Below are 23,421 nucleotides of genomic sequence, written 5' to 3' on the forward strand. Positions count from 1 at the left end.
TCGGGGTGCCGCCCGTCGCTCCGTGCGTCCGTCGGGGCGTCGCAAGCGGAGCAGCACGGGGGGCCGCGGGCCGAGGAGCGCAAAGGCCGCGGGGCCGGAGGCCGGGGGCCGCGACGCAGGTGGGTCAGGGACGAGGGCGCAGGGGCTTTACCGTCCAGCTCCGCGCGCCGCCGCAGCCCTTCTGCGAGGCTCGGGCTCCTGCACTATTGTTTCCGGCCGCCGCGAAGGCGGCTGCCGCGCGCCGGCCCCGCCCCCTCCCGCCCGTGCCATCCCTGAAGGCCCTGGGGGTGGCGGCGCGACGGGGAGCAAAGTCGCGCGCTCGCACCGCAGCTGGGGGCTCCGCGTCTTCCCCCCTCCCCCGACGCCACGTCCTCAACTCGGATTTTCTTGGGCATCTGCGTCTCTTGGCCGGGGTCTCTTACCGTTTTCTGGAATGTGGCTCTTCCTACGCCCCCACCTCAGGCAGGAAGATAGAGGAGTCCGTTACCACCTCTCCCTTCGTGGTAGTGGAAACTACTGCCCCGGGGCGGGGGCCGTAGAGTGCGGGGGCAGAAAAGTGACGAGTGGATGCGAGAAAGGGACAGAGCTGCGTGGGTAGGACTTTGTTTGAAATTAGTAGACTGAAGCAAAATAGTATTACTGAAGTTTGAGTTAGGTGCCAGTGGAAGTATATAATGAAGGAAAAGTTCATATTTCGAGTTTCATAGTTTAGGGGTAATATTAAATACAGATGCTTATATTTTACGTATTAATTTTAAAGTGGAGCGCCCCTCAATAATATGGCACATTCCTTGCACGCCCACAGGGATAATCCCTGAGCCCCACCTCTAATTTTAGATCCCGCTCCTTTTAAAAACCGGTACGTAAAATCTTGTTTTGCTCACTTTGCTTGACATTTCAAGTCATTTTTTTTTTTTTAGGTTATAGTTCCTGCAATTACTTTCACTTACATTTTCTATTGTAACCCTTACAATAGCCTAGAAAGAAGAACAGTTTTCTCATTTTGCAGCGTCGGAGTGATAACCCAAATTATTAATTGGATAGAAACAGAGCTGGGACTTGAACCCAAGGCTGCTGATGTAAAATTAATGTTATTTTCCAGGGCAGCATAGGCGCCTGCACTGATTATATTCACAAATGGGAAGGGGTCTAAGTTACGTGTGACTAATGGTAGGAATGGATATCGTAGATCTTGGGAATTTTAGACCAAATTGTTCCTGGATATAAACCATCAATGCTCTTGATACTTAAAGTGTGGTATATGAAACAGCAATATCCACATCACTTGTTATCGTGTTAGAAATGTAGAATATCAACTCTCACTCAAGACTTTCTGAATCAGAACCTGCATTTTAAAGGACCTCCAGGTGATTCCTATGCACATCAAAGGTAGAGGAAACACTAATTGAAATAGAAAAGTTTACGCGTTTTCTGTTTGAATTTCTCATACTAGGTAAATATGACTAAAATGCCTTGCATCTTGGATTCTACTCATTTTTTTTCAACAAAAGTGCTTTCTAAAGGCTCACAATTTCCTTCTAGCGAAACAAGTACTTTTTAATTCTGATTTATCTCTATGGCATTTAACTCTACTCTCCTTAAAACTCTTCCCTTTTTTTAAAAAAAAGTCAACATATTGAGGTATAATTTACAAAAATAAAATTTTCCCATTTTAAAAGTACAGTTAACGAATTTTGAGAAATGCATATACTTGTGTAACCACAGCCTCAAAAAAGATAGAGAATATTTTTACAACCTTGCAATTCCCTTATGCCTCCTCCCAGTCGAGCCCACCCATCTAACTTATATCACTAAAAACAAGTTTTACTGTTCTAGAACTTCGTGTACTTGGAATTAAATGATAGGTATTTTTTGTGATTGGCTGTTCTCATTTAGCATGTTTTTGAGATTCCCAATGATGTTTTGTAATGGTAATTCCTTTATATTGCTGAATAATATTTCACAATTTGAGTTTGTAGTTTTGGCACTGCTATCCTAAAGCTGCTATGGATATTCATTTAAAAGTCTTTTTGTATACTTATGTTTTCTTTTTTTCTTGTAAATAAATACCTAGGAATAGAATTGCTCATCATATGGTAAGTTTATATTTACTTTTAAAAGAAATTGCCAAACTGCTTTCCCAAGTGGTTTTCCAGTTAGGACTGTTATGTCTTGATGAACACTGCACTCTTTTTTTTCTTTTTTTTTAATCTCAGGTAATATTTCTTCTCCTGAAATCTACTTTATTCAATGTTAATATAGCCGCTCCTGCTTTTTTATGATGAGTGTTTCCATGTGTATCTTTTCCCCTTTTTGTTTTTAACCTGCTCTGACTTTATATTAATGTTTTTTGTAGGCAACATAGTTATGTCTTGCTTTTTTAACCCAGTCTGACGATCTGTTTTTTAATCAGTATGTTTAATCCATTTATAATTAATGTAATTATTTATATAGCTGGGTTTAAATCTACCACCTTGCAATTTGTTCTCTATTTTTCTCATTTGTTTCCTTTCTACTTAGGACTTAGGATCACATTTCTGCTTTGTCTGTGTTACAGTGTCTGAAAATAAATATTTATTTTGCCTTGTTTTCTAACTTTGAACAGACGTTCTGCTACTTATTCCATCTTGCCTACAATCCCTTGCTTTTTTTTTGTTTTTGTCAATGGATCCTTCATTCACCAAACAAGAGGTTCTTTGCAGTTCTTTTTGGTTTTAATCTAGTTTTTTTTCAGTCCATCCTTCAAGGTCCATTCTGGTCTAAGAGGGACGAGAGACATGTGGAGCAGACCTGGGTCCAATCTGTAACCTAAAGCTGGGTAGGCCCAGCTGACCTATAGACCCATGATAGATGTTTGTTGTAAGCATTGAGTTGTGGGTTGTTTTGTTATTCATCTTGTTGTTATATCTTGTTAACACAGCTAGATTCTAAATGACTGTGTTTAATACATATGCTCATTCCTGAATCAGTTACAATGGCTAGTACTTCTTTTTAGTGTTAGTTGTTTTTTTATTAAAAGAAAATACTATATTCATTACTTCAGATTATGATTATCTCTTTATTAAACTACAGTACCTGATTTTTTGTTTCTGTTTATTTTGTTTTTAAGATTCCACATATAAAGTGAAACCACATGATACTTCTCTCTCTGACCCATTTCACTCAGCACAGTACCCTCTAGATCTGTTCATGTTGCTGCAGATGGCAAAATTTCACTCTTTTTTGTGGCTGAGCAGTATTCCATTGTATATATGTATAATTTTATCCGTTCATCCATTGATGGACACTTAGATTGCTTCCATGTCGTGGCCATTGCAAACAATGCTGCAATGAACATATGGATGCATATGTCTCTTCAAATTAGTGTTTTGAAGATAAGGGGAATTTCTGGGTCCTTTGTCTCTTGTTATAGCCTTTGTTTTAAAGTCCATTTTGTCTGGTATCAGTAATGCTATTCCAGCTTTCTTTTTTCTTTTTCATTTTCATGAGATATCTTTTTCCATCCCTTTATTTTCAGTCTATATGTGTCTTTTGATCTGAAGTGAGTCCCTTGTAGGTAGCATATGTAAGGGTCTTATGTTCTTATTCATTTAGCCATCCTATGTCTTTTGATTGGAGCATTTAATCCATTACATTTAAAGTAATTGTTAACAGATATGCAGTTATTGCCATTTAATTATTCATATTTTTTCTTAAGTCCCTTTACTATTTCTTATAACACTGGTTTGGTGGTGATGAACTTTAGCTTTTTCTTGTCTAGGACGATGGCTAGTACTATAATTGGACAGGCTTGCATTACATTTTTACTGCCCCCACCCCTCCGTGTCCCACCTCCCCAAATACTGAAGATGCCTCAGGAATGGGGCTACAGGAATTAAAATTTGATCTCATGATATGAGAGAAGAGTTTATCCAAAGGAAAGTAGTGGTTGTTAATAGAAGAAGGGAGTTTGTTTGAAAACATAACAAACAGGCAAAACTATCATCATCCATTCTGGTGCTCTTTATACTTCAGTATTCATTGCTAAATTTTAACCTGATTGTGTGCAGGAACTCTGCCTTACTCATCTTGTATTTATTTTAACACTTAATATCTTATAACTGTGCTCATATCAGCTAGGACTAGGTTTCATTATAAAATCCCCAGATAACAGTAACTTTGAAAGATAAGACTTTATTTTTTCTCTTGCATAAAAGTGTTGAGTTGGGCAGTCTAGGGCCATTGTGGTGACTCTGATCCACAGTGTCTTCAAGCATACATGCTCTTTCATTCCTAGGTTGTAGGTCTTTGTGTGCAAGAGATAGGCCCCTTCATTAGAATCACATTCCGAACTGCAGGGTGGAGGAGGAAGAGAACACTGGGCAAAGAATACAGACCAGCTGCTTTTTAAGGATAACATTTCTGGTTGCCCCCCAGATGCTGGTCTTTATTCCATCATCCATATACCCAGCCAAAAATCAGAGCTTTTAAAAGAGGGAGTATGAATACCGAAACAAGCACAGTCCTCAACAAATATTTCTTGAATGAATGTGTAAGTGAATGAATGATATTAAAAATTAAAATTGATTAATAACACTGAAGACTAAATGTAATCTTAGATTTAATGCTGGCTTAAAGAATATATTTGAGGTTAAAATACCCATTTAAACTTATTTTTAGTAAGCAAGAAAGCAAAAATTAACTTACATATTTTTTTTAAATTTACGATCCAATTAAACAATGTAGCAGCCTTATTTCAGTTTTGTGGATCCATTTTCTAAAAGTCTGATTTTTAACAGAAGTCTAGACAGTCTAGTTCTGTTCTGTTGAAATCTTTATCTTAAAAAAAAAAAAAGTCTCTCTTAAAATTATGGCTCCTTTAAGCTTAGACAAGCATCCCTTTGAAAGTTTGGGATACAAATATTTGCATTAAAGGGATTTACCACCTATGGTTTCAGTAATGCTAACATTATAGGTAAGCTGTCTGCTGATCCATTGTCTTGCTGTAAAAGCAGAACAAACCAAACCTATTTTCAGTCTGTGGATAAATTCACTGTTGGCCTTGCTGGGAGGAAATCGGGAGTTAACTACCAAGCTATTGATTTTTTTTTTTTTTCACTCTGGGCCAAATCCAGTCTTTAGTAATGTGCACAATTCCCACTGTTCAATTCAAGACGATAACAGGAAAGTTTAGGATTGATATCTTTAGTTAGAAAAGAGTCTATTTCATAATATTTTACCAGAGGTTTATTTTTGCATTTCATTGTATAAGTATCAGATTTCTAGGTGTGAAATACTCAAGGTAGAGTTTGAATTAACTTTTCGTGCACTCATTGAGTTAGAAATAAAATTTAAAATTTCAGGATTTAAAATTTTAAATTTTCAGAATTTTCTGTAAATTAGAAAGATTTGTTGATGGGAGATGATAGCATTAAGGGTAAGTGAAAAGAATATAACTTTTTTTGTTGTTTATTTCTACCAAACGTTACTTTTCCACAAAAGTTAAAATTAAAAAACAAATGCTTTTTTCATTCAGTCAGTCATTTATTCCTTCAACAAATTTTTATTAAATGCATATTATGTGTGAGATACTGTGCCAAGTATTATGAAGTAGAGAGCAAAACAGAGTCTGTACTCTTGAGAAATTTACTGCCTAGTGCAAGAAACAGACATTAAGCAATCACTTTTGGAATGGAGATTTTAATGGTTTTGAAATATATTTGCATTTTAATTGTACCACTGTAATGATGTTTAAGTACCACGTTGGCAAATAATATTTTTCTCTCCTGTTTTTTCATTATTATTATTCTGCTAAATCTTACATAATTCAGTATAGTAATGATTCACTTATCTATAATCTGTAGGAAATGAGGAGTTTCACAGCAGTTTTTTTTTTTTTTTCAAAGTAACTGGAAAATGGTGGTTTTAAAACTAAACATTTTAGCTATTTTGAAAGAAAGCTGCAGTAGACTGAATGTTTATACCCTGCCCCCATCCCCAATTCATCTGTCAAGATCCTTCCCCTCAATGTGAGGGTATTAAGTGATGGGGCCTTTGGGAAGTGATTATGTCATGTGTGTGGAGCCCTCATGAATGAGATTGAAGCCTTTATAGAAGTGACCCTGGAGTGCTCTCTTCCCCTCCTGCCACGTGAGGACACAGCGAAAAGATGGCTGTGAACAGGAAGTGGGTTCTCATCAGACACTGAATCTGCCAGCATATTAATCTTGCACTTTTAGCCTCCAGAACTGTTAGCAATAAATTTGTGTTGTTTATAAGCCACCCAGCCTATGGTATTTTGTAATAGCAGCTCAAACTAAGATAAAGGCTTTCTAAAGTATATTATATTCTTTTTGCCATCTTAAAATATATAGAAGATAATTTCTGCATTAGCCAGGGAGTTAAATTCCTGTGTTAGAGTGGACTAAATTGTTGTGAAAATAGACCTAGAAAATTACTGACTGAAGGAAACAGGAAGGTTATTTCTCCCTCATGTAGTAGTCAGGGGTGCTCCAGGTTATTAGTATTTCTCTTCCATATGATGATTCAGGGACCCAGGATTCTTCCATCCTGTGACTCTTTCATCCTCTGGGACCTTGTCCTCAGGTGCAAAGTCAAGGCTTGTTCACCACATCTAGGTTTCAGTTAGTGGAAAGGGAATAGTGTGGAGGAGGTATACCTTGCTTAAGGCCTGAAGAGGCAAGCACATATCACATCTACTCATATATCACTGTTGAGAATTTAGTCACATGGTCACATCAGTCTGCAAAGGAGACTGGGAAGTATAACCTAATTACATGCCCAGGAATCAGGGGTGGATGAATATCAGCCTGCAATTCTGGTTGTCTAGTTTCTGCATGTATCTCTCATACTCATCCTTTCTTTAAGCAAGACACAGAGCACACTCACCCCTTCTCCCAGGGGAGACAACTCAAAGTTCCATCCAGTTGCTTTATCCAGCTCAAATCTCATAATTCCTAGGTGCTGTTCAGCTCTTTCACTCAGGTCCAGATATGGCTCAGATAATTAAAACTCTTATTCAGAAAAGAGAAGAATGAGAAATAGCAGTCACTGATCCATAGCACTGATGGAGACCAGCTGGGCAGGAGTTTCAAAGACCTCTGCTCTTGCAGTGGAGGAAATTTCCTGATTGGACTCTGTTTCTGCTCTTTGGGAGGGAATTCTTGTCCATTGCTCTCTGTGGACCCTGCTCTGCTCGATGGAAGGACCTTCCTTGTCTATTATTCTTCTTGGCCACATCCGAAATGGGCTTTGGGAATACGTTCTGTTTGGGGACTGCATATATATTTTATAGCTGTTTGTAGGCTTACGGGTGTAAAACGGATCAGAGTCACATAGCTCTTTGGTTCTTGGTTCATAGATTTTTTTTTTTTAACAACACAATTTACTTAATCTTAGAAATCTAGTTTATTTGCTTCTAATGTGTCAGTAAGCACAACCAAAAAATTTTCTGCATGTATTCAACACAGTATTTCAGTTTTTGCTTTCTTGATCTTCTTCTGATGTGTTCTTTCATTTTAATTGCAGCTATTTCGAGGTCATCTGAAAAATTAGGCTGGGCTGGCAAGGCAACAATCTTACCTTCTGCCATTTGGTATCCAGAATCATTCAGTTTTTCAGGCCAGGAGGCCTTAATCTTAGGATTTTTCACCTTGAAATTATTGTCACTATGTCAGGAGTTCTCTGGTCACCCTATTCAAAGCTTCCACCCAGCTCCACCTTACCCTGATCTTTAAAAAATAAAAAAGCAACAAAACACTTATTTTCATAAATATGAAATGTATACATGATATATATCTTATTTATTATTTATCACATTTATTGTCTGTCTTCTTCTTCTGGAATGTAAATTCCATGAGGTTTGGAATTATATTTTGTTCACTGATAGATCAGAGATGGAGATGTCACACAGTAGTTGCTCAACAAATATTCATTGAATAAATGAATGAATGAATGATTTGAGAGTGTCCTGACTTTTTAGAATCTATTATATATCATGCTGTTAGTGAGCTGTGCAAATAACTGTGGATTATAGTCATTTCTTTCTCTTCCATGTAAACAGAATACTCATTTTGTTCATTTGGTGGCGTAGGGCAAGGAGATGTACCTCTGTTGTCTAACCGTAGAGAACTGTTCTCTGCCAGTAATGGAAATTTCTGTTCTTCTTTGTCTAGTTTAATATTCAACAAGTGATTCAGTCCAGTGAGAGGTAAGCAAAGGTTTGGTAGAGTGGAGAACCTTTGAGACAAATTATTTTGTTTCTGCTTGCTCTTTTCTTTTATGCTTTGGCTGTTCTTTATTCTTGTGATGGTGTGATGCTGAAGCTTTAGTAGCCATCTTGTGACTATGAAGGCAGACATCACTAACATACTGAGGTTGGAAGAGTGGAAAGATAGAAAAAACGTGGACTGATATGACATAATTGAATAACTGTACCTACTGTGGAATCACTTCCTTTTTAAATGAGATAATGTCTACTTCACTTAATCCGTTTTGGTCTACTCTTCTGTGACTTGTTGATTGCAGCTAAAAACATCCTGATAGAGTAGCAGTATCTCCAATAGCTTTTGAGACTAATTAGCTACAATACTGTTACTCATTCAACCATTTTTTCACTCATTCACTCATTAAGTTTATATGTCAGGCTATATGTAAAACTTAGAGTGAAAAGCTTAATAAGATACAGTTCATGCATATCCTCAAGGAATCGATGATAGGAGTATAAACAAAATCACAGAGTTCTCTATCTAGTACACTGTTGTCACAGGGAAAGTGTTTATTAGCATTCAAATGTAGCATGACTAGTAGACTCGGTTAGTCTTCTCTGCAGACCCAGAGCCTGTCCAGTCATCTCTGCCAGGGGCCCACATGGATTGCACCCTTAGTCACCATTTGAGGGAGGCTCTTTTCCATCGCCACAGAAGGAGTGGCACTAGTGGAGGCAATTTTGGCCATATTATTTATTTCCTATCTGGTCAGACATGAACTCGTTAGTGGAGAAGATTATAGTATTCAGCAGTCAGGTGGGATAGTTTGTCTCTTTCTCCTCCATGTCCACTTATAGATCTTTCTTACACACCCAGGAGGATGTAACTGATTAGAATGCATTGACGAACTCATGGCAGTGTAAGTATGCTGCTACAGGCTATTGGTAAAGTTTTCATGTATGCCTAGAAAATAAATTAGAATTGCAGATTGTTAAATATTTTAGTTTAATTATCTGGAAAATTATGTTTGCCCTGCAGCTTTATCATCCAAAACCAGCTATGTAGTCATGGGTATATTGAACTATTTTTTTTTTTTTTGGCAAAGCCTTTTGATATGTACAAATGGTAATGATAGCTGCCAAATGAGGGTGTAGAATTTATACCTAGAACTCAGTATGGAAAGTTAACTGTATCAAGTTCTTTTTCATAAGTAAAGTTCAAATGACAAATGTATGTATGCTCAGGATGAGTGTTAATCTCTCTAAAGTGTGTCATAGAATGTTAGGTTTACTGACTTACTCTTTATGTTACGCTCATTAAAAGTTTACATAGGAAAAAAGTTTATATAGAAAACTCGAGAAAAGGTAGTGTAGTGACTCAAGGTAGTATAGTGATTTCTGACAAACCTAACAGATCAATTTATATGCCCATGGGAACTATTCAGGAGCTATTCTTAGTTTGCTTTATTTTTTAAAGTTCATGTCAAGTACCTTTAAGTCTAAGCATCCTGACATTTTTTTTCTCTGCTTTAGAATGATTTTGGGATTTCCATTTTTTGTTCCTGTCTACTCTGTGGTCACCATCTTCTCCCATGGTGTTTGACTGTTCCCTTTGTTTACTTTTGGTTTGTAATACATAATGGCTGGGTGCAAAAGAATGTAGTGTAGAAGAGAGATTGTAATTTTTATTTTTGACACATGTACACTTATTATTTTAAAAAGAGGAACCACTAATGCAAATATCTGTGATGAAAACAAAATAGATTATCAAAACTGTCAGAGGAAGTAAAGCTAGCAACGATGCCTGTACCTAAGCATATTCTGATTTTTATGCCATCCCTCTTCAGTAAGACTTCTTGCATTAGTCCTCACGCCAATCAAGGAACTAACCTCTGGCTTCTAAGTTGACAGTTCAACTGCAAGGAGAATAAGACACATACATGTGGTCCATCTTGGCTTGAAAGCCTCATGTCTCTAATAGGAACCAACATCTCTTATAACAATGTTTGAGGCAGAAATGCCAGATTCCCTGCAAGGGGCCTGCCGAGTTGTGAGAGTCATCACACTCAGGGAGCCCAAAGCTATCATTTCTCACCAGGTATTTATAGTTCATGTATAGTTTCTCTCCTGCCAGATGCAATTTGTCATTTTTTACCTTAAGAATTATTGCCTAGGATCATCACTTCCATTCTACCTTTTTCAGGTTTCCAGGGAAACAGTGCTGTAAAGTTTGTTCATAAACCACAAAGGGTTTTGTTAATGCTTTACCCATAGTTATGTAGCCTTTTCTGTACTATTAAGACTACGTTGGAGGCTTAGCAGATACTGGTCACTGATCGAGTGATATGTTTTCCCTGACCCTTGAGAAGATGGAGTGGGCTACATTTAATTTTATAGCTAAGAAAAATATTTTCCAGCCTTGTTATTTATAAATATGATTCTGTTATACCATATTTTGTCTTTACCACTATATATAGAATTATTCTTGGGACTAGCCCAACAGTACAGATCAAACATAGCAGAGAACAAGCCCCACCGTTGGGCATTTCTGCTGAGTTAAAATGTTGTAATCCAGAGTGAGACAACCCTCAGCACGTAATCTGACTATATCTGAAAGGGCACAGATGAGTACAGGTCTCTCCAGGCATATGGAAAATACAGGCATACCCCAACAAAATTTCTCCCAGTTTTAACATTTTTCCAGTAGAATACCTATGACTTTACCAAAATGCTATAATATGTACATATCTCTCAGCTGTGTACTTTTAGGACAGAGTTATACTTAACATGTCTAAAATGCAATATGAAGTATATTTTTTGAAGTATAACTTACATGTGAAATGCACAGATTTTAAGTGTACAGTTCAATAACGAATCAATATACCTGTGTAATTCACACCATTGTCAAGGTGCAAAGCATTTCTGTCGCCTTAGGAAATTACCTTGTACCCCTTCCTGGTCAGCCCCCCCACCCCCCGCCAAAAGAGGCAGCTGCTCTCATTTCTTTCAATATCAGTTAGTCTTACCTGTTTCGAACTTTGTATCAATGGAATCATAAAGTATGTGCTTTTTCGTGTCTGACTTCTTTTGCTCATCATGTTTTTGTGATTCATCTGTATTACTGTCTGCAGCACTAGTTCAGTCACCATTGCATGAATATTCTACAACTCATTTATCTGTTCCCCATTGGACAATTGTGCTATTATGAGTAGTTTTAAGCTATTATGAATATGGCTGCTATAAGCATTTTTGCATAAGCTTTTGCTGGACATGTTTTCACTTCTCTTGAGTAAATACCTACAGTGGAATTGCTGGGTCATAAAGTAGGGGCATGTTTACCATCGTAAGAACCTACCAAGCAATTTTCCAAAATGTTTGTGCCATTTTGTACTCTCAGCAGCCGATTAATGAGAGATCTGGTCGCTCCACATCCTTGCTTGCATTAGGTCTTGTCAACTTTTATTTTTAGCCATTCTAGTAAAGCTTCTGGAAAAAAGAAACACCAGAATATCTTTGTTACTTTGAGGTAGATAATTTTTTCTTAAACAGGATATAGCAATCTCTAATGATAAAAGAAACAACTGAATAGTTGGGTTCATCTATGTTAAAAGCTTCTGCTTTTTAAAAGACACTGTTAAAAAAATTAAAAACAAAGTATAAACTGAGGAAAATTATTCATAATGCATGTATTTGACAAAGGATTTATACCCAGAATGTATAAGCTACTCTTATATCTCAGTAATAAAAATGCACAGTTGAATGAAACAAATAGATAAAATACTTGAATAAGCACTTAACAAAGGAAGGTATATACATACCCAATAAGTACATGAAAAATTATGCAATAATGTTAGTTATCACTGAAATGAAAAATCAACAAAATATGTTCAACGAAACAGTTTATGGGAAAGTGTTTGAGTTCTCACGACCACAGCATCAGAGTCACATGTTGATATTTTGAAAAGCTCTTGAGTCCTTGGGAGATGTTCAGTAGGTTGCTGTGTACCAAACAACTAATTGTTAGCTATATTATTTTTTTGGTTATTGAGAAGTAATATTTTAAACATTTTATGTTCTAACATGATAGTTTGTTATTTATTTAGAGGTGTTTTACAGAGTTTTAGGAAATTGCAGGTTTGTGGTTGATGTGTACTACATTATAATTTTTCTCATTTAAAACCTTGGTAATTAGGGTCCTTCAGTTGTGACAATCAAATCTCTCTCTAGACATTGCCAACTGTCTAGACAATCAAATCTCTCTCTAGACATTGCCAACTGCCCTATGGAGAGCAACCCCTCCCCCTGCCATCTGATGCCTCTCCCCACCTTCCCCATTGAGAACCACTGCTCTAGAGTTTGTCTTAGCTATTTAGTCAACTTCAATACCTAACACATCTTTTTGGATTCCTCTAGATTTTAACTGACCCAAGAATGGACTGGCAATCTTTGGGATGCCCTGTACTGAAGAATATTGGCTAGTGACCTTAAACCTTTGTGGCCTACACCCAGTATTAAATTAGAATCACAATAGGCCTCAGAGGAAGGTCAAGGCTGCCAGGAGAATTACTGTTTGTTCCAGCCCAAACCTGGTAACAGATAGGTCCCAGAACCTCCTCTCTTAGAGCCATTACTTTGGAAAGCTTAGAGTTGTAAATCTTTTCTCTCCCCCTTTGAGAAGTGGACCTTCAGAACTGTCTTCTCACAGATAGACCCAAGAGCCATCTCTTTGAAATACAGACATTCAGGGAGGTAACTCCAGTTCTCCCTCCTAACCTGTTGAGTGCCTTACTCTAACATATACTATTACCTCCTGTCATAGAGGTAGAAGAATTTTGCTTTTCTTCCAGATAAACTCCCATTAACAAACCCAGTCTTGGCTCATTCCCCTTCCTTCTCCCTCATTCTTTTAAAAAAAAACCTCTCAGTCACTGCTGCACAGATCAGAGTTGAGTTGAGTTCATGCTGGATCTTCTTTATCATTGCAATGGTTATTACTGAATAGAGTCTATCCTTACTATTTTAACTAGTGTTCAGATTTATCTTTGTACAACCTATTTCAAAACTTGGTAGGCTGTTTAGCTCATTCCGTGGAATCAGCAGTTTGGACTGGATTTAACTGGGTGGCTCTAGGCTCACTGATGTGTCTCTCTGCTGTCGGCTTCTGTTCAGCTAGTCAGATTTGTTTCTGTGGTTTGGCTGACAATCAGCTGGGCTATGGGGACAAACTGGACTTCCTTGTCCCTGTTACCCAGCAGGCCAGGCTGGGCTTGTTCACATGACAGCTCAGTAGGATTCCAAGAAGGACAGCTTTGCGAAGCCTGTGTTCAGAACTGATGCAGCTATCACTGCTGCTGCTTCCGTTGGCCAAGGCAAGTCATAAGGCCAGGCCAAAATCAAGGTGTAAAGAAATGCACCCTACTTCTTAATGGGAGGACCTTCAAGGTCATATTGTCAAGGGTTGAGATACAGGGAGGAAAATGATGGAGCCATTTTTTGCAAACAATCTGCAGATACGGTGCCTGGCTGTGCAACCTCCAAGCTTAGTTCTTTGATCAGATTTTAGAACTTCTTTTATTCTTTAATAAAATCTTGTTTATATCAGTGTACATTGTTTCTGTGGCTTATAATTAAACCTTATTGAATATACTTAGTTACCTACACATATTCCTTCCCTTCCTCCCTCCCTTTACATTATAGCTCTTTCCCACAATTTCAAGAGCAGCGCTATCTGAGAGAATTATAAGTCGCTAATGTAACTAAAAACTTTTTAGTAACCATATTGTAAACAGTAAACAAACAGGTGAAATTAATGTTAATAACATTTTATTTTATCCACTGTATCCAAAATAACATTATTTCAACTAGTCAGTATAAAAATTGTTAACAAGTTACTTTATATTCTTTTTTTTATTCCAAGTTTTCATAATCCGTTGTGTAGTTTACAGTATCAACACCTCTCAATTTGGAATAGCCAAATTTCAAGTCCTCAATAGCCATGTGTGGCTAGTGGCTATTGTATTGGAGAGTCGTATCTAGAGCATAATTTTGTCAAGACTGAGTCCTTGATAAGGACTAGAAAACTGATTAATCAGTAGATGAATGGTATTTATGAAGAGATGCAGGGAAGGGAGAAATCATGTACTAACTACATATTACGTACTGGGCACTGTTAAAAGCACTTTATATAATATATTTGATTTCCCCCCAAAGCAGAGCCTGAGACAAGGATTTGGGAGTAGGTACCCTATTTGAAAGATGATTCCAGGAAGCCAGCAATGGTGCATTATGGGAACTAGTGCTCAGTTTCACTGGGGACCCTCGAAGGAACTGTATAGAGTGGACGTCAGGGTTATCCCTCTAAAAAGTAGAAGACTTTGTCCACTGACTCCCATTTATTATTGATCGAGAGAGAAAAATTTTGCCATAGGCGTGGGAATTATCTACTCTCAGTTGGTTGTTTCTACGCAAATATGACTCAAAAAAGTCCACAAAGGACATATTTTTGGGGATTTTCTTTTTTTTTAGGGGAAATCTCTGGATATTTTTTCCCTTTATTGCATATTATTTATTATTTAAGAAATTTAGACAAACTGACAAAGTAGGTTTGGTCGAAGTATCTTTAACCAGTTCTTTTGAAATAGTAGCACCATAAGCTTTACATAAGTCTTACAAGAATTTGATATACTGTTTAACAAACGCACATTTGCTATTGTGCTTGATACATTCTTTGACCTTCAGAAGGAAAATCCAATGACTTTTGTAAGCTCACTTATTTTTGTTATTTACTGCTGAATTTCTAGTGCAGAGCTCATTTTCAAGTCAATTATTAGTACTGCAGATCCTCTCTAAATGGAAGAGACTGAGCACATCATAGACTGGACAGCTCCCATTATCTGAAATAGCTATAAGCGGCTTTAATGGTAGAGATTTGGTTTAAAGGATTGTCCTCTTTGAAGGCTGGCTGTGGTTATTTGTGAAGCGGAACAAATTATGAAACGATTATGGCTTCAGAGATGTATATTTCTAAATGATTGCTTTACCAGTCCATAAAATGTCTGCTTTTTAAAAAGTGAGTGAAATATGAGTGCCTTAAGAGATTAGATCATTGAATATACTACTAAAAATGACTTTATAGGGCCTGGATGCAAGGCCAGTGGTGTATATAACTTACAAGGAATACTGACAGGAAACCATCAGCATAAAGAAAGAGAAGCAAGTGTAAAAACAATAAAGGGAAACCTTGAGAACAAAGTAGTAAATAACCTAACCTAGAAAAACAGTTGAATGGGTACAGCCCAAACTGTCGGCTGTGTTTTTCTCTGCAGTGGGCTGTGGAATTGGGGATACTCAGAGGTGAGATGGGTAAGACCAAAGGAGCCTTTTCCTTTTTCTCTATATGCTTCTATATTTACTTGACCTTTTAAATACACAAACGTGTTATCTGGGAAAAGGGTTAGGTATCTGCCTGGGTGTCTGCCATATTTTGATCAGCTGACTTCCCATTCCTGGTTCCAGCTGATTGATCCAAAGAGCCCTGATTCAAGCTGAGCCAGTGAACTATCCTCTTGTGGATTTTGTCTGGGAAAGATAAAGACTTAGTCAAATGATGATGGTCTCTGGAACTATGGGCCAAGACAAGAACAGTCACGTTGGGACCCTGTGCGTTAATCTGCAGAGGGAATCGAGGGAAGGAAATAAGATATCTGTGCTCAGCAAGTTCAAGAGACGATGTGCTTAGTCAGAGAAGGGGCAAAAAGAGTTGTCTTGTTTTCTTGCTTTCGGATTTAAATTTCTTGTGATATCTTGTCCTAATTCTTGCCTTTGGGTTTATGGGATAGTCCCAAATATTAGGATGTTTAAGATAGATTGAGTGGCTTTTATTTTTGCAAAAAAAAAAAAAAAAATTAATTGCCTATAAAACCACACCTACATATGAATTTCCTTTTAAATCTTTTTTGTTCCTATGGAAGTACTCTATGTAAAATGGCCTATCTTTCTTTTTTACAAAATTGTGAGCATTTTCCCATTTTGTTAACTCCAACTCTGGTTAAAGCTAGCTCTCAGTTTTTCAGGATCTGCCTCCCTATGGCTGAACAGGTCTGGAGAAAAACACCACCTTGCTGAACTGGTCTCATTTTCAATTCATTGGTGCTAACTGCAGGTGGGCTCTGAATATTCTCTGGTGTCCGTAATGCATTTCTCTACTCCTCCACTCACCATTGCCCGGAGGCTATTTTCTTCTGTATTCTCTCCTCAGTACCTCGTCCCCCATCCTCACTCTCTGCTGAGACCTTGTTTTCTATTTTACTGGGATATTAAAAGCCACCAGTACACTTTCAGCATATCCTGCCACCACTTCTGTCTCCCCCTTTGCTCTATGCCCACATACTCTGCCTTTTATTTCTGCAGGTGAACTTTCCACACTCCTAGCTAAGGCCAGTCCCTTCTACTTGCTTACTAGTTTTCACCCCCTCTCACATGTTCAAAGATAACACATCAGCAGTTGGTTTTCCTCTTCTGTAAAATCATGTTTTCTCTGTTGCTTGCTCAATTTCATGAGCTTATAAAATATTATTTTTCCTATTTTAGGGAGAACAAAATTTTCCAGACTCTACTTCCTCCAGTTACTAGATTACTTCTCGTCTTCTGTAAAAAGCAGATCTTGTCAATAGTATATCTACTTGATATCTACAGTTTGCTCATCTCCCATTTTCTAATCAGGCATTCATTCTTAGGGCTCCTACAAAACAGCTCTGGTAAAATTGCCATCAACTTTCACATAGCTAAAACTAATGCTCAATCTTAGTTTTTTTTCTTACTTGAGCTGTTGGTTGCGTTTGACAGAGATGATCACTTTTCCTTTAAATATTTTATTCATTTGACTTTTAGGACACCATACTCTTGGTTTTGTTCCTCCTTTACTGGTGCCTCTTTTTCAGGCTCTTTGTGTTGTGCCCTGTGGTCTTGTCCCTCCATCTATCCCCAATCTCTGAATATTGGTGGGCCTTAGACTCAGTCTCAGATCTCTTCTCTTCATTTTCTACACTTTCTAGGTGATCTCACATAGTTCAATGGCTTTAAATACTGTCTACATACTAAGAACTCTCAAATTTACTTCTCGAACTTAGACCTCTCTCCTCATCTCCAAGTGCGCACGCCTAACTTCCTACTCAGAGTTCTTCTTAGATGTCTAATAAGCATCATAAATCTCTAAATGTTCTATGGCCCCAGGACTCAGACCTTGGAACTCTCCTTGTTTTACTTCCTCAACTCCCTATTGATGCCTCTGCATTATTTTACAAATGAACTATTTATTTCTGCTTCTGGAGGAACCTAGCTAAAATAAACATCTTTGTAAAGACATCTCTGCCTACCTTTTTATATTCCTCAAAAGAGAAATACTGGGTCAAAAGGTGGATTTTTTTTTTTTTTACTGACTTTGAATACTCAATGTCAAAATCTCTACTTATATTTGAGAAATTCCACTTTATGAGTCTTGGTTGTAGGTAAGAGTTTATTTCCTTTTGTATAGGCTAGAAACACCATATATTCACTTTGTTAGCCTCTTTTGAAGCTAGGGCATAAGAATGGGACCCTGGTTTTGCTAAGCAGGTGGGTCTTTCCCAGATTATGTTTGGGATGCAAAGAAGACAGGATAGGGAAGACTCTTCTCTGCCAGTGCTGGCTGTTTTAGCAACTTCCACTTTCTGGAGACCACATTGATGGTGGTGCCAGCAGCAGTTACTAGCATCCAGTGCTGGCAGAGTATTGACTGCAAGCTGCAGTGTAAAGAGCAGTGTTATCCAGTAGAAATGTAATGTGAGCCATATATGCCATTTATAACTTCCTAGCAGTCTAATTTTTTTTTTAAAGTAAGAAGAAACAGTTAAAACTAATTTTAAGAATGTATTTTGTTTAACCCAAATATTGTAATTTCAACGTGTAATCAACTTAAATTGATGAGCTATTTTATAATTATTTCCTTTGACTTTCAAAAATCTGGTATAGAACATATCCCAATTTGGACCAGTCACATTGCAGGTGCTCAGAATTTATATGCAGCTGGTGAGTCCCATATCAGACAGTATAGGACTACAGCTCGGGGGCATGGAAGCCAGGTCTTCACACAGACCCAAATCTGTGCCATTATTTATGCATTGGTACTGATTTTGGAGCTTCTGAGCCTAGTTCTTCAAGCTGCCTGTTGCATCTATTAATACTTCAATATTTTTTCAATGTTTTTATTTTCTGACAGTTAGTTTCTATTGTTTACACCTAAGAACCTATTGATATAGAAATTTAAATCAGAAGTTTGTATAGGTACAGCATTCAGTGAGCTAAAGGGGCCCAGGATTGCTTATCTGACCTTGTTAGGGATTATGGTAGTTTGGATTATTGTTCAACAAATATTCACTGTTCTTTTTCTCCCATTGTGAGTGAAATATTCTAACCTGTCTCACTGATGTTGGGTTTTGCCGTGTCATTTGCTTTGGCTAGTGGGATGTTAGTGGATGTGATGTGAGCAAAGGTCTGAGATATGCAACAGTGGTGTGGCCTCTTGCATTTCTGTCATCGCTATGAGAAAAAACAATACGCCATAGCTAGCCTGTTGTTCTGAGGTGGATAAGCAGTATGTAGAACAACTTGAAGACCCAGGTGAGCCCAAGCTAGATCACCCAGCTTCTACCAACCTGAAGTTACAAGAGCAAGCATAAGTGATTATATTATGTCATGTAGTTTTGTTTCGCTGCAGTATTGTGGCAATAGCTAACTGATACAGAGATAAATGTAGTGAAAACTCTTGCTAGTAAGCAGTGGGTCTCTGGCAAACTATGGCAGGCAGAGGTGACACAGTATATTAAACTACTGACTCAGGAATGTAGTGCTAATGAAGGAAGCATTGGGGGATTAATTAACTTCTGCTAGAGGCCAGTACAAAGAGAAATGCCAGACCTGTATAGAATAATATTTACTGTTAAAGTTTCCATGTAGCTTTAAAAAATAAATTCACTGGTGCCGATTTCCTGCTTAAAGCATGGATTGAAAATCGGTGACTTTTTTTTGACTCTGTAAAAGGAACATCACGTTTCTTGCAGCACTGGATCGAGTCAAAAGGCACATGAACACTGAGTCTGTGGGTTGCTTAAATTCAATGTCATTTGAATTTACATCCTTGTGGTGTGTCTGATGTGAAGTCTAGGCATTTATCAAGAAGTAGGATGCTGAGAATGGAAACTCTGTTACATGGAGGAACTCCAACTCCCCGCTGATTTTTGTTGTCACATAAAGCAGCCTGTTCTTTCTCCCTTTTGCTTGAAGACCCTTAAAGAATCCTTTAACAGGCCCATCTAAGGGATCTACCTGGCCAGGGGAGGCCAATTCCTCTTCTGTCCCACCCTCACTTCTCGCTTTGTTTCCAGCACTTTGGCTATTCTCAGATCCCAGTATTCTCTGGGAACCAGTTTAAAAGCAAATTTGTCAGGTGAAAGAATTCCCAGAAAAACCTGCAAAACTTTGTTATTTATATCATAATTTTACACTGTGTGTGTGTGTGGATTCTGAGGGAGTAAGGCCATAGGGGAACCGATGGTTTTAGATCAGGCCGATTTTAGCATGGTGGGGATTCTCACTGAGATTCTGGATTCAATGTGCCTCTTCAAGCTGGGAGTAATTCTCATTGTTGGCTTGTTCTGTTGACTTGTCTAAGAAACAAAGCCTCATACTGTGTTTGAATCAAAAACAACCGATGGCATTACTATTCTAAAAACCGGTAGATGTTGGGAAAGAAGAACAAACTGACCTGATTTTTCCTTGCTCAAATTTTTTATACTATATACGGATTGGAATAATGTAAGGAAAAAAAGGAGAAAATAAATTGGGGGTTTTAGACAATATAAGTAGATAAGATCAGACATATTCATTTAACAGTACTATTTTTGATCCATTGGATATTCTCAAAATTTAAAATTTGTTAGGTCTTTGGGGGTAAAGATTCATTCACTCATTCACTCATTCATTAAAATATATATTGTATATCCAATATATTCATACAGTTTTCTAGACACTGAAGATATAATGGTAAACAAAGCAGACGAAAATTTCCTCATGTAAATATACTCTAGTAGAGGAAGACAGAAAATAAACAAGTTGAAACATAAAGTATGTTAGAAGGTGATCTGTGTAAGGTGAAAAATAAATCAGAATACATGATAATTACCAGGGTGGGGAAATGTTCAATTTAAAAACAGGATTGATGGGAAGGTGTCACTAAGAATATGTTTGAGCCTCGTCCTGAAGGAGGTGTTGTAGTAGCCTTGTGAATTTCCAAGGCAAGAGTATTCTAGAAAGAAATAACAAGAAGGGCAAAGGTCAAAAACATGGCTGTCTTGGTGGAGGAAGAGAGTAATTGGAGTGGAGTGAGCCAAGGTGATAATCGTAGGAGATGAGGTCAGCAGTGTAAAGTGGAGCCAGTTTAAATTATTTCTTTGCCCATAAAATGGATAACAAAGGATTAGACAGTAAGTAGTGAGGATTAGAAACCAACGCGGATGATAGGCATGCCTGAAGTCCTCCATGAGCAAGTGGAAGTGATGTATCCGGGACTGGGTCTAATCCAGTTGTGAAGGCAGAAATAAGTGGCGTAAGTAGTTTCATTAACTCTCACCTTACTTCCTCCTCCTGCATGGCACCCCTCTCTCATGGGAGAATTCCTTCAGATCTGTTGACTGAAGATGAAAATGTTTGAGTCTGGTTAAAAATGGTTCTGCATACATTTGCACCAACCAGGAGGAGATGGCTGTGAGTGACATCCTTTCCTCCTCTTGGAATAGCCCTGTAGGACAGTGGAAAAAGAAAATTCTTCCAGTGGACATAAATTCAAACAATTTATCTGATTGTTCACTTTGTTAGTAGAAAGCCTGAGGTAATTCGCTGTACTGATTGGTGGCTGATGGCTAATGTTGTAATCAGATTGTCAGGGACCTAAAAGAGGCTGATCACAGGTTTCAGGAAGAAGGAGAGGATAGCAAGTGACAAGATTATTGCCTCTAGTTGAGTCAGTCACCTTTAAAGAGGTTTCCAGAAAGCCAGCTGTGTGTTCTTACATCTCATTGGTCTTCTGTCATGGCAAGAGAGGGTAGGAAATATAGTCACCGAGCCTGGTATATTTGTCAGCTGGAATAAAATTTAACAGAATACAAGAAAGGAAGAAAGGGCAAAGTGGATATTGGGTTCTGTCACAGTGATTCAAAACGATCTCAAAAATTTCAGTGTATTACCTATTTTTAGATATGTAATATGTGCCAGGCCATCCACTACAGCCTGGGGCACAAAGACAAATATGATATTGGGCCAGCTCTCAAGGATATGATTGCTGGAGGAGGCAGACTGTGAACAACTAGTCTTGAATTTTGTGGTAATAGTGAGAGGTTTGCTGGGGGACTATAGGATTGCAGAGATGAACTCAGTCCAACCTGGAGGTTTGCGCTTGCTAGAAGAGGTGTTCCCAGAAGATAATCTCGAAGGATAGGTAAGAGCTGAGTGACATTCTACGCTTGAGGAACACCATATGGGAAGCTAAGGATGAAGGAAACATCACTGTTTAATAGGAATTGAAAGCAGCTAGGGATTATTATGAGGTAAAACAGAAAGTAGAAGTGAAAAAGTAAGGAGTCAAGTTACAGAGGCCCTGGTGGGTTTACTGAATAGCAAGACCGTGGAAAGCCTTGGAAGGGGTTTAAGCACGGAAACTCCATAATCAAATTGAGTGTTAGATATGTTATTCCGGCTGCCATGGGGAGGAAGCTCCAAAGGAGGCAAAAATTGAGCTAAAGAGATATTAGGAAGCTATCTCAGTAGTCAAGCTAGGAAAGAATGGAAACCTGACTAGGCAGCAGTAGTAGAGATGGGGGGAAGCATTCTAGAACTGTGTGGGAGGAATAATTAGTAAAGGAAAAGATGTGGGTAGACAAAGAGAAAGTTTAGAATGACTGCAAGATTTCTGCTTTAGGAAACTAGGTGGATGATGGCACCATTAATTGAGATTGTAACAGTAGGAGGGACAGGTTCGTGTAGGAGTGGAGCAGTGGGAAAAAGATGAGCTCAGAACATGCTGAGTTTGAAGTGTCTGTGTAACATCCAGTTGGAAATACTTAGTAGGCAATTAGATATGCAATCTGAAGCTTGTAGCCAGGGTGGGAGGAATATTTTTTTAAGTCAGAGCATATAGCTAGTAGTTATAGTCAGGTGGACAGGTGAGATTGCCTTTGGATAGAGGGTAGGCAGAGAGGACCACCAAGTTAAGACAGAAACTCTGCTGTTAAAAAACATTTGGGGAGGAAACACCTGCTGAAAGGCAATGAAGAAATATTAGACTGAGTGGTTACTGAGTTAAGCAAAACAAAACAAACCAAACCAAAACAAAACAGGATTACTGAGGGCTTCCTGTGGACCAGGCACTGTATTGTGGCTAATAATCCGGCCATGAACATGACATAGTTTTTTTCTTCATGGAGCTTAGCGTGTAGGGGACTGACACATTAAATAGAATTTACCTCCATTATGAATGATACACAAGAAAAGAACTGTGTTGGAGCTTGAAAGATGGTGATTATAGCTAGTTTGCAAAAGGCCTCCTTGAGAAAGTGATATTTAAGTAAAACCTAATCAGGAGATAAATAAGTGACCGGGGTGCTTAAAATTGAGACAAAAGTATTACAGAGGGTACAGCAGTACAGCATGAGCAAAGGTCCTGATCTAGGGAGAACATAATGCATTTAAGTTGAAATATCAACATGATAGAACACAAGAAAGAGGGGAGAGAAGTATGTGACAAATTTAGAAAGAAAAGGAGGATATAGTTCATGCGAGACTAAAGAGTTCATATTTATGCCATATTCCAAGAGAAATGGGGGCCATATGCAATGACCATTTCAAAATTCTTTTGTCTGTTTAGCCTCCTCATCTTTTTTAAAAACTGCCTCTTGTCCACTCTGAGATTTTGATATAATTTTTAGTTACCTAAGTGGGTTCTCATCCAGGATAGCTAATAAGAGCACCCAGCCTCTTTGGAGACAAGGATTAGGTTAAGGGTGGGATATATTCCAAGTAGCATTAGTCATAGTCTAATTTATGTGGTTGCTCGGATAAGAGAATTTTTTCTTCTTAGATTTTCCAGCAGCCACCTTGACACACATGAATAAAGCTTGTCTAAAAAA

The 23,421-nt window shown here is 38.1% G+C and overlaps 2 protein-coding genes across 10 annotated transcripts in view; one reads left to right on the plus strand and one right to left on the minus strand.

Annotated features, from left to right (window-relative positions):
* The window catches only part of CUNH21orf91 (chromosome unknown C21orf91 homolog), a 27,059-nt gene extending 26,529 nt beyond the window's left edge, over window positions 1-530 (minus strand). The window contains exon 1 of one of the 2 annotated variants that reach the window (XM_006908229.3): window positions 423-530. The gene's annotated coding sequence lies outside the window, so the exon portion shown is untranslated. Of the gene's footprint in view, window positions 1-151; window positions 234-422 lie in introns of those variants that run through there. The other variant, XM_006908228.3, reaches the window with a different exon arrangement.
* The window catches only part of CHODL (chondrolectin), a 305,562-nt gene continuing 282,654 nt past the window's right edge, over window positions 514-23,421 (plus strand). For 6 of the 8 annotated variants that reach the window (XM_025044204.1, XM_025044199.1, XM_015586486.2 and 3 more), the window contains exon 1: window positions 678-859. The gene's annotated coding sequence lies outside the window, so the exon portion shown is untranslated. Of the gene's footprint in view, window positions 595-677; window positions 860-23,421 lie in introns of those variants that run through there. The other 2 variants (XM_025044201.1, XM_025044206.1) reach the window with 1 other exon arrangement.

Source organism: Pteropus alecto, unplaced genomic scaffold, assembly GCF_000325575.1.
Source record: "Pteropus alecto unplaced genomic scaffold, ASM32557v1 scaffold81, whole genome shotgun sequence".
NCBI lineage: Eukaryota > Metazoa > Chordata > Mammalia > Chiroptera > Pteropodidae > Pteropus > Pteropus alecto.